The sequence below is a fragment of the Nicotiana tomentosiformis genome, chromosome 11 (assembly GCF_000390325.3).
Source record: "Nicotiana tomentosiformis chromosome 11, ASM39032v3, whole genome shotgun sequence".
NCBI lineage: Eukaryota > Viridiplantae > Streptophyta > Magnoliopsida > Solanales > Solanaceae > Nicotiana > Nicotiana tomentosiformis.
In genome coordinates this window covers 124,793,206-124,804,573 of record NC_090822.1, presented here as the reverse complement: position 1 = coordinate 124,804,573, position 11,368 = coordinate 124,793,206, and positions in this window count along the sequence as shown.

Here is an 11,368-nt window from a genome sequence, read left to right as displayed (position 1 = left end):
TAAGTATAACATAACCTCGGCTGTTGTGACTGCTGACCCTGAAACTGACCATGTCGACCTGAATAACCACCCTGATAACTCTGGAGTGGAGATGCACTCGTATGGCGACATTATCAACCGCCTGAAAAGAAATCTCACTCCCAGTCTCCTTAGCCATCTGCAATATGATAGGCTGAGCAAGTCCATCAATAAACCTCCTCACTCTTTCTCTCTCGGTGGGAAGCAGAAGAATGGCATGATAGGCCAAATCCATAAAACGGGTCTCATACTGAGTAACAGTCATACTGCCCTGCTAGAGACACTCAAACTGACAGCGACGCTCCTCTCTCAATGTGATAGGCAGAAACTTCTCTATGAAGAGCTGAGAGAACTGGTCCCAAGTAAGAGCAGGCGACCCAGCTGGTCTGGTCAACAAGTAATCTCTCCACCATTTCTTGGCGGAACCAATCATCTGAAATGCAGCAAAATCGACCCCATTGGTCTCCATTATACCCATGTTCCGTAGAACCTCGTAACGGCTGTCAAAATACTCCTGGGGATCCTCTGAAGGAGAACCACTAAAGTGAACAAGAAAGAGCTTGTTAAACCTGTCCAATCTCCATAAAGCCTCAGAAGACATAGATGGCCCATCTCCGACCTGTGCCGCAATAACCGGCTAAACTAATCTGACTGGCTGAGTTGTTGGAGCCTGATACTGGGGATCTATCTGCTCCGGAACGGGAGTGGTAAGAGTCTGGGCTCCTCCTCCAGCCTGAGAGACTGCTGGTGCCATGGGAAATGCGCCAGTCTGGGCCACACTCTCCATAAGGCCCACCAAACGGACCAAAGTGTCCTGAAGTACTAGGGTGGCAATGAACCCTTCCGGAACCTAAGCTGGTCCGGCAGGAACAGTCTAGGCTGGAACCTCCTCGTTAAGCTCTATTTGAGACTCCACTGCTGAGGCTGCAGCTCGGGCCCTAGGCTGAGCCCTGCCCCTGCCTCTGCCACTGGCATGGCCTCGACCTCGACCTCTGCCCCGCGTAGGAGCTGTCACTGGAGGCTTTGGTTGTTGCTCAGCTGAGGAAGCAGTACGTGTTCTCGCTATCTGCGAGAGAATAAGAGTAGAAGAGTTCAATCAGTATTGAGAAAGAAAAATCGCATGACAGAGAAGAAAAGAAGTGAAACTTGTTCCTAAACTTCATAGCCTCTGGAAGATAAGCACAGACGTCTACCTACCGATCCTCCAGACTCTACTAAGCTTGCTCGTGAAACGTGAGACCTAGGCAACCTAGTGCTCTGATACCAACTGTCACGACCCAAAATTTCCCACCGACGGGACCGTGAGGGCGCCTAACATTTCACTTTCTAGGCAAGCCAACGTTAGAGAATCATTAACCAATTCCTTATTTCCATTCAGTAATTAATAATAATTAACTAAGATGAAATATAATAAGTGCGGAATATCATAAATCTGTATTAACTACCACCACCCGGATCTAGAGTCACAATTCACGAGCATTCTAGAATTTTCTACAAGTAATAGTCAGAAAGAAAAACAAATGTCTGAATGAAAGAAACAGTAGAACAGAAAAGATAGACGGGGACTTCAAGGTCTGTGAACGCCTACAGATCTACCTTGAGTCTCCGGATAGCGGACAAATAGCAGAATCTCGATCAACCTGAGCCAGTATCAAAATCTACACAGAAAGTGCAGAGTGCAGTATCAGTACAACCGACCCCATGTACTGGTAAGTGTCGAGCCTAACCTCGATGAATTAGTGATGAAGCTAAGGTAAGGCACCTACAAATCAACCTGTACAATTCAACAGTGTATATACAAATAACAGAAATGAAGAACTAAGCAGGAAATGTCGGGAGGGGAACATACTGAGGGAAATACAAGATAAAGAACTACAACAGAATGATCACCGGAGCAGTCAATATACCATGAATCAACAGGAATGGTGAATACAGTAAGGAAAAATGCACGGCATCACCCTTCGTGCTTTTACTCTCAATCTCACTACAAAAAAATCAATAGAAACGGCATGGCATCACCCTTCGTGCATTAACTCTCATATCATGGCACGACATCACCCTTCGTGCATTAACACTCACAATATGGTACGACATCACCCTTCATGCATTAACACTCACAATATGGCACGACATCACCCTTCGTGCATTAACACTCATAATATGGCACGGCATCACCCTTCGTGCATTAACACTCTCCCTTACCATAATACAATGCATAAATAGCAACATGGAGATAGAATAGCAAGTACAAACCTTACCTCAACATTTGGTTCCATAAAATCAATCTCAACTTTGAAATAAAAACTCAATTATCACCAGAAAATCCGTAAACATGATGAGAACGATAAATTGAACAACACTAGTATAACACATCACAATTAGGCATAGGATTGAGACAATATAAGAAAAACTGAGAAACATGGAAAACAGGTAAATTGGCGGCGCATAAGTACTCGTCACCTCACATATATGCCGCTCACATGAATTTCACTTAGCAAGTAATCTAAGGTTCCTAATTCCCTCAAGTCATGGTTAGACACAACACTTACCTCGCTCTGAAGGCCACTTAATTCTCAGTCACAACTTTTCCTTTGGAATTCACCTCCAAACCACTCGTATCTATTCAAAAATGACTCAATAATATCAAATATTTCTAAAGGAATCAATTATATTGCATATATTAAATTTCCTAAATTTCCCTCCAAAAAGTCAAAAATCGACCCCGGGCCCGCTTTGTCAAAACTTGAGGTTCGGACCAAAATCCATTTACCCATTCACCCCCGAGCCCGAATATATAATTGGTTTTGGAATCCGACTTCAAATTGAAGTCTAAATCGCCAAATTTCTAAAATCCCTACTTTCTACCCAAAACCCTTAATTCTACCATGAAAACCTTAGAATAGTTGTTGAAATTTTGTAAAATGTAGTGAAAGATTGAAAGAAACCAGTTTAGAATCACTTACCTATGATTTGGGGAAGAGATGGTCTTTGGAAAATCTCCTCTTGTCATTTTGGGAAATGCTTTTAGGTCTTGAAAATTTGGGAAATGAATGAAAATTCCCGTTGAAAAGTCATTTTGTTCAGCTGCAGACGTCGCATTTGCGACCTGAGCTTCGCAAATGCGAAGCTCGCAATTGCGAAGGGGCTATCGCAATTGCGAAGCCTTCACAATCCTGCTTCCCTTCGCAAATGCGAGGAAAGTGTCGCAATTGCGATCACTGACCTCGCAAATGCGGACAAAATATCGCATTTGATATCTATACCCCTCCCAAACTCCCTTCGCAAATGCGAAGAAAAGTTCGCAATTGCGAACAATGGCCGGCCCAGCTTCTCTTCGCATTTGCGATGAGAAGTTTGTAAATGCGACATCAACAATGATCGTAAATGCCAACCCTGACCTCGCATTTGTGAGGTCTGAGGCCTGCAACACAGCTGAAGCACACTAGTTATTTTTTTTCTAAGTCCAAATCACTCTGTAGCCTATCCAAAACTCACCCGAGCCCTCGGAGCTCCAAACCAAACATGCACACAAGTCTAAAAATATCATACGAACTTGCTCGCGTGATCAAATCGCCAAAATAACACCTAGAACTACGAATTTAGTACCAAATCAAATGAAATTCTCAAGAACAGTTTAAAATTTCTATTTTCTCAACTGGACGTCCGAATCACAGCAAATCAACTCCGTTTCTCACCAAATTTCATAGACAAGTCTTAATATCATAATGAACTTGTACCGGGCTCCGGAATCAAAATACAGACCCGATACTAACAATGCCAAATATCAATCAATTTTTAAAAATAATTAATTTCCAGACTTTTAATTTTCATCAAAAATTCATAACTCAAGCTAGGGACCTCCGAATTCAATTCTGGGCATATGCCTAGGTCTCATAATTCAATATGGACCTACAGAGACCGTCAAAGCATAGATCCGGGCTTGTTTACAAAAAGTGTTGATCGAAGTCAACTAAAATCTACTTTTAAGACAAACATTCTTATTTTCATCAATTTTCAATATAAAAGCTTTTCGGAAACCTGCCCGGAGTGCACACTCAATTCGAGGAGGGTAAAAATGAGACTTTTTAAGACTTAAGAGCGTAGATTCTAGTTCTAAAATATAAGATAACCTTTTGGGTCATCACAAATTGGGAGATGAGCGAAACATGAAAGTTGTACCCCTTGATGTCTAGTTTTCAAAAATTTAAACCATTTGTCATTTAAAATTTTGTACAAAACGTTATGACCATTATACTAGAGGCTGTCTGGGAAGAGTTTGGAAATGGCTGTTGAAGAATTTGTTCATCACGAACACGAAAGGAGGGTCACGAACGTGAAGAACAAACCCCATGGGCAGCAGAATAAAGTCAAAAAATGAGACTTCGTCTCATTCTTCCATTTTTGAAAGAAGGAAGCTCAGGTGAGGCGAATGTTCGAGAGTTTTTCAAGGAAAACATTGGGGTAAGAATTCCTAACTCGATTTTGGTTCAAATACGTGAATCTATTGTTGTTTTTATCATGAAATTAGTGAATTGGTTTGAAAATGGTAGAAATTTTCTATACCTTAAATTGAGGATTTGAAGGTCGATTCATTATAGGAATTTGATAAAAATTGGTATGGTTGAACTCCTATCGGAATGGGTGTTCAGATTTGGTGAAAATTATGTTGGATTCCGAGAGGCGTGCCCATTGTTGACTTTTTAAAGTGAATTTTTAAGTCGGCGTTTTATTATATGAAATTATTTCCAATGAATCTTAATGAAGTTATATAATTTATTTGGATAGATTTGAGCCGTCCGAAGGTCAATTCAAGCAAGAAGGTTATTTTGGAATATCGACATAACTTCAAAAAGGTAAGTATGTTGCCTAACCTTGAGTGGGTTAATTACCCATTAAGCATTGAGTCTTATGTGAAAATTGTGTAATTGAAAACCATGTACGCGAGGTGACGAGTACCTACTTGATTTATATGTGCAAATTATATCGGTTGAAATCCGTAGACGCCCTTATGTATTAAATTGAAAAATTATTGGAACTTAGTAAATTCTTGATTTCTCATGCCTCATTCCTTGTTTGTCGAGTTTGTATTTTATATGATAATTTGGTGTTATTGCCACTTGGATTTTTATGTGAATTCCGTGTGTTTATTTATTTGATATTTCTTGAAAATAATAACATTATGGATTTTTCATCTGCAAATAATTAATTAAATAAGTTTTAATTGAGGCGTTTATATATTTATCTAAAATTTGGATTAAAGAAGGCGTTGTCCTATGATGAGTTATTTTCCCATCCTTGTGGTTGTTTTTGAGATTTTATATACATTGTGTTGAGCCGTGGACTATCTGTTATGAAATTAATTAACTTTGTTGTACCTTTGTAATGGTTGTGGCCTACGGGCAATTTGTAAATATGAGTTGATGATGCTGTGCTGTTGTGATAATATTCCGTGTGAATTGTTGTGTGATTTGGGTTACTGTTATGCGGCATATAAGGGTGGCATTCCATTGTTTACATTATGCGGGCACAAGGGTGACATTTTACTGTTGTTATGTGTATTGGGATATTTTTTGGGCGGTGTGATAAGGGAGGCTATTAAATGAAGCGATAAAGGAGGTTATTATAAGAGCGTTAAGGGTGGCTATTGATATTGTTAGGGCAGAGGGATAAGGGAGGCTATTATAGGAGAGATAAGAGTGGCTATTGTCAGGGATGATATGTGATGATGTGGGGTTATTGTGTTGGTAATTTTTATGTGATGATGTGGGGTTATTGCGTTGGTAATTTTCATGTGATGTTATAATTTTCCTTGTGTTTATTAATATATCTTGTGCAACTTGTCTTGTTGTTTCAGTAAACTTGATAATAGTATGATCTATGTTGAAATTGTGAGCCTGTAGCTAGTGCTGAGCGGATTATGTTATATGGGATCAGGTTGCACGATGCAATAGGTATGATTAATGTTATATGGGATCGGGTTGTGATGGTAGGCTATAATCCCCAGTTTTAGTCGCTTATTGCACTCTAATTCACTGCACTTTACTTATGTTGAGCTTTAATATAGGCGTGTTTTGCACTTATTGTGTGTTTTATGCCCTGTAGGAGTGATTCCGAGATATGTAGCTGTTGTGGCATAAATTCATGCTATTTTGGAGATTTAAAATCTGAGTAAAATCCCAAGGGTTAAGTTAGTATCGTGTTCGGGGATCAACGGATGATAATGCACTTTAAGAACGAAACAAAGAATCGAGCAGGCATGCTGTGCATTATCCAGTAAAATGCACATAATGTTTCGCTCATAAATCCTTTGGGATCCACAATATATCGTTGGAAAGCTATTTAAAAGGGCTACAACTTTTATGCTTTACGTTTTCCCAAATTCCCAACTTACGCACTTGGGGCAGAATAATGTGCAAAATGCGCGACCAGGTCTCCAGGTGCGCGACCGCGCATGTCCTGTCCGAAAAAAGTCCTATTTCGCTTAGAAAAGGGTAGTTTCGTCCGGGATTTATTTTTGGGGCGGATTAAATACCCCAAAATACTATTTTTGATAGACTTTTGGACAAATTTCGACCTAGGGAGGCCAAGGAGGTTAAGGAGGAGTTTGAAGAACACAAGCACAAGGATTTCATCATTCCTTCCTCACTCAAGATCCGGTTTGGAATGTATTTATGTTTTCCTCTACTTTTATTTTATTTGTGAAGAACTTCTCCATGTCTAAGGAGTAGAACCTTTTGGGTCTTGATGGATTTGGTGTATTGATGGTTGTTTGTGGATTATAACTCTATTTTATGTATTTGAATCATTTTTGAAAGATTTAATTATTGCATCTATGTTCACTTATTCTTGTAATCGAAAGAGGCATAACTTGTGATATATTTGCACTATGTTGTTGGTTGAGTTCAAAGATTTTTCTATGTAATCGAAAGAGGCTAGTTGAATCCTTGATTAAACCTAGTTAGGAGGATAATCGAAAGAGGTTCTCATAAAGATCAATCCATTACGAATTCTTGCATATCTTCACCGAGTTTAAATTGGTTCATATTGTGAGGTTGAGACTTAATCGAGAGAGGAGTTTCTACTAAATGAAGTCGAGAGACTCACTTGAACATTAGAAATGAATTATCTAGAATTAGATCCCGAATAATTATCTTGCACCTATCCTATCAACCCATATCATATCCCATTGATAACTTCTTTTCTTACCTTTGTTGTGATTGTCATTAGTCAATAGCTGTAGATTTTAGATTATTAATTATATAAACTTCAACTGTTGATCCTCCTAAATAGAAATCTAGATATAAACTACAATAATACTGTTTAAATTCAATCCCTGTGGACACAATATTATACTATACTATCTTGGACTAGCGAGCACAATTTAAGCAATACTATCATTTTCTTAGTGAAATAGGACTTTTACTAGATAGGACATGCACGGTCGCGCACCTGGAGAGCTGCTCACGCACTTGGTCGCTCATTTTGTACATTGTTCTTCCCCAAGTGTGCGCCAAGGTGCGCGATCGTGCACTTGGTTGCGCACCTGGGTGGTAAGTTGGGAATTTGGAAAAATGAAAAACATGAAAGTTGTAGCCCTTTTAAATAGATTTCCAACGATATATTGTGGATCCCTAACGGATTTATGAGCGAAAAGTTATGTATATTTTACTGGACAACGCGCAGTATGCCTGCTCGATTCTTCGTTCCATTCTTAAAGTGCATTATCATCCGTTGATCTCCGAACACGATCCCAACTTAACCCTTGGTGTTTTACTCAGACTTCAAAACTCCAATATAGCATGAATTCATGCCACAATAGCTACATAGCTCGGAATCACTCATGCAGGGCATAAAACACACAATAAGTGCAAAACACGCCTAATTAAAGCGCAACATAAGTAAAGTGCATTGAATTAGAGTGCAATAAGCGACTAAAATATGAGATTATAGCCTACCATCAGGTTGTTAGCCACAACAGGTATGATTAATGTTATATGGGATCGGGATGCACGCCGCGACATATATGAAATATGAGCACGAGATACCGGGGAAAATATGATGATTTGTATTATTGGTATGTGAGTTGTCCATAAGTTTTGATAGAAATATGGGCACAAGGTACCGTGGAAATATGAAAGTGGGATGAGACCCGCGTTTTATGATTATGAAATGAGGTGTCAGAGAGTGACTTTTATTTGAAAGAATTTATATTCGAAAGATATTTATTTGAAAGAAGTATATTCGAAAGATATTTATTTGAAAGAATTTTATATTCGAAAGATATTTATTTGAAAGCAGTATATTCGGAAGGTATTAATTCGAAAGAATTATATGTGAAAGATTTATATTTGAAGGACTTGATTAATTGGTTGTACTTGTGTTCCTTTTTCCTTTTGAGCAATAATTATGGTGTTCTTGTTGCCTTACTGTTTATGTCACATGTGGATTTTTGTTGCTATCACTGCTAGTTATTTTTTAGTACTTGTATACTGCTATATTGCACAGGTTATTTGACTAGTGAGTATCTTGACTGTACCTCGTCACTACTCCACCGAGGTTAGTCTTGATACTTACTGGGTACCGACTGTAATGTACTCATACTACACTTCTACACATTTTTATGCAGAGTCAGGTATTGGAGATATCAGACTCGGGCAGAGTTAGTGTGTTGATCGCAAGGATTTAAGGTAGAGCATATTGGTCGTCGCAGTCCCTTGGAGTCTTTTCATTTTATTGTACTGTCAACTCTTATTCGAACAATATTGTATATTCGATCCTTGAGATCATTGCATGTATTCAGTTAGAGTTCGTGACTCAGTATTACTAATCTTGGGAGGTTGTTATATTTGTTTCCGCTTTTGGTTTCGACACTTGTATTAAATTATATTGGTAAAAAAAGGGCTTCAAATGAAATTATAAACGACTTACCTAGTCTTAGAGACTAAGTACCATCACGACACCTGAGGTGAAATTTTGGGTCGTGACATCGATACACCTTTTTCTCTTCCTCCAAATCTCTATCTAAGAAGGTTGTCTTCACATCTATCTGATGGATTTTAAGGCCATACACAGTGACTAACGCTATTAACACCCGAATAGATGTAATTCTCGTTACCAACGAGTAACTGTCAAAGTAATCAATACTTTCTTGCTGTCTAAATCCTTTAACAACTAACTTTGCCATATATTTGTCAATAGCACCATCAACTTTCATTTTCCTTTTTAAAATCCACTTAGAATTTATAGGTTTATTTCCTGGAGGAAGATCAACCAATTCCCAAGTATGATTACTTATATGGATTCTATCTCACTATTGACTGTTTTTTTTTACAGTTGTGCTTCCGAGGAAGATATAGCTTATTTAAATGTTTGAGAATCATTTTCTAACAAGAATATCAGAAACTCTAGTCTAAATGTAATAGATGTCATTTGATGTTTACTACGCCTTGGATTCTCCTTATTAGGAGTGCTTCCTTTTGTTTCTTCCCGAGGTCACTTATATTTTTCACGAGACTCACATTCCTTTTTATATGGATAAAATATTCTCAAAAACTACAACATTATCTAATTCTATCACCGTATTAATGTGAATATGGGGATTTTCTATTTTATGCACCAAAAAATGATATGCATTACTATTTGTTGCATATCTTGTGAAAACGCAATTAACGATTTTTGGTTCGATCTTTACCCTTTTGGGTTTAAGAACTTGCACTTTAGCTAAGCACCCATACACTTTAAAATAATTTAAGTTGGGCTTCCTTCCTTTCTATTTTCATATGGAATGGGTTGCGTTTAGATATAGGCAACTCGATTGAGTATTCGGTTAGCTGTAAGAATAGCTTCCCCTCACAAGTTCTGGAGTAAATAAGAACTATTCAACAAGACATTCATCGTCTTCTTTAAAGTTCTGTTCTTTCTTTCCGCAATTCTATTAGATTGCGGTGAGTAAGGGGCAGTCGTATGGTGAATAATGTCATATCCCAAGCATATTTGTTCAAAAGGAGATTCATATTCGCCGCCCCTATTACTTTCTAGAGCCAACCACAAGAACTGTTGTTTGTGTCACGATAGAGCCAGAATTAATAAACGGTAAAGTTTTTAATTTTCGAATCGAATTATATCTGACACAACCAGATTTAATAAATGGTGAAGTTTCTTCAAACTGAATAATATTTGACACAACCATAATTAATAAAATGACGAAGTTTTTACTCTTCAAATCAAGTAAAAGGCCAGAGTATAAAATCACTAAAATTTTAATCTCCGAAGTGAGTAGAAAGTCATTCAAACTTTAATCTCCGGAAATAAATAGAACGTGACAACGATTTTAATCTCAAAGATTGAATAGAAAATCACTCAGATTTTAATCTCGAAGCAGGAGTAGAAAATCACCAAATTTTAGTCTCCATAACGGGAGTAGAAAAGCACGAGAAATTTAATTTTCTCCTAAACAGGGGTATAAATTCACAAGTATTATAATTTTCTTTTCAAAGGCTTTCCAACTAAACCATTGTAACCCCTAAATAATTCAATAGTTTGATATATTATTCTTATCAAACTAACATATTTATATTTTTATTGATAAATATAAAATTTCATGAAGTGTTAGTTCCAGTATATGTCAATAGTCCTTCTGACGAATGCCACGTGATCAAAGAACTTTTAAAGGCTAGATTTATTTGGTACTAACTATTTTTATTTATTTTATTAACTGAGTATATCGTTTTAACCAAAAAACGTAGGGTAATTCTATTTCTATACCTGTTCCACACTTCTCCACCGCCACACCAAGTGACCCAACACTTATCTTTCTTTTTCTTCAAAGATGGAACATACACGCACTGCTCTTCAAAATCCCAAAATAGAAAGAAAAGAAAAGAGCTTCACTCTCACTCTAAGAGAGATGTGAAAAATAAAAATGCAAGAGTACTGGGCAATACACATTTCTTTGTTTTGTTACAATTAGGTTAAAAAATTATCACTTAATTAATGAAAAAACAAATCTAGCCTTTAAAAATTCTTTTGTCCACGTGGCATTCATCAAGGGAACTATTGACAAATACTGGAGCTAGCGTTACTGGAGCAGAGCAATCAGGATTTGATACTACTCCTTTCTTATTCGTTGTATTGGAATCGATTTTGTCTTCAGTCACAATTTGTCAATTCCTTTTCAAGGAAAATTGATGAATTCTCTATTTCCTCCATTCGATAGTACTGTTCGCTTATCAAAGCAGCAAACAAACAACCACAATTTCTCATGAAGCCGTTAGAAAAAATAACAAATTAAATTCCGATTGTTAATAAGCCGTGTTCAAAATCAGAAAATTAGTTGTGTGTCCGTAAGGAA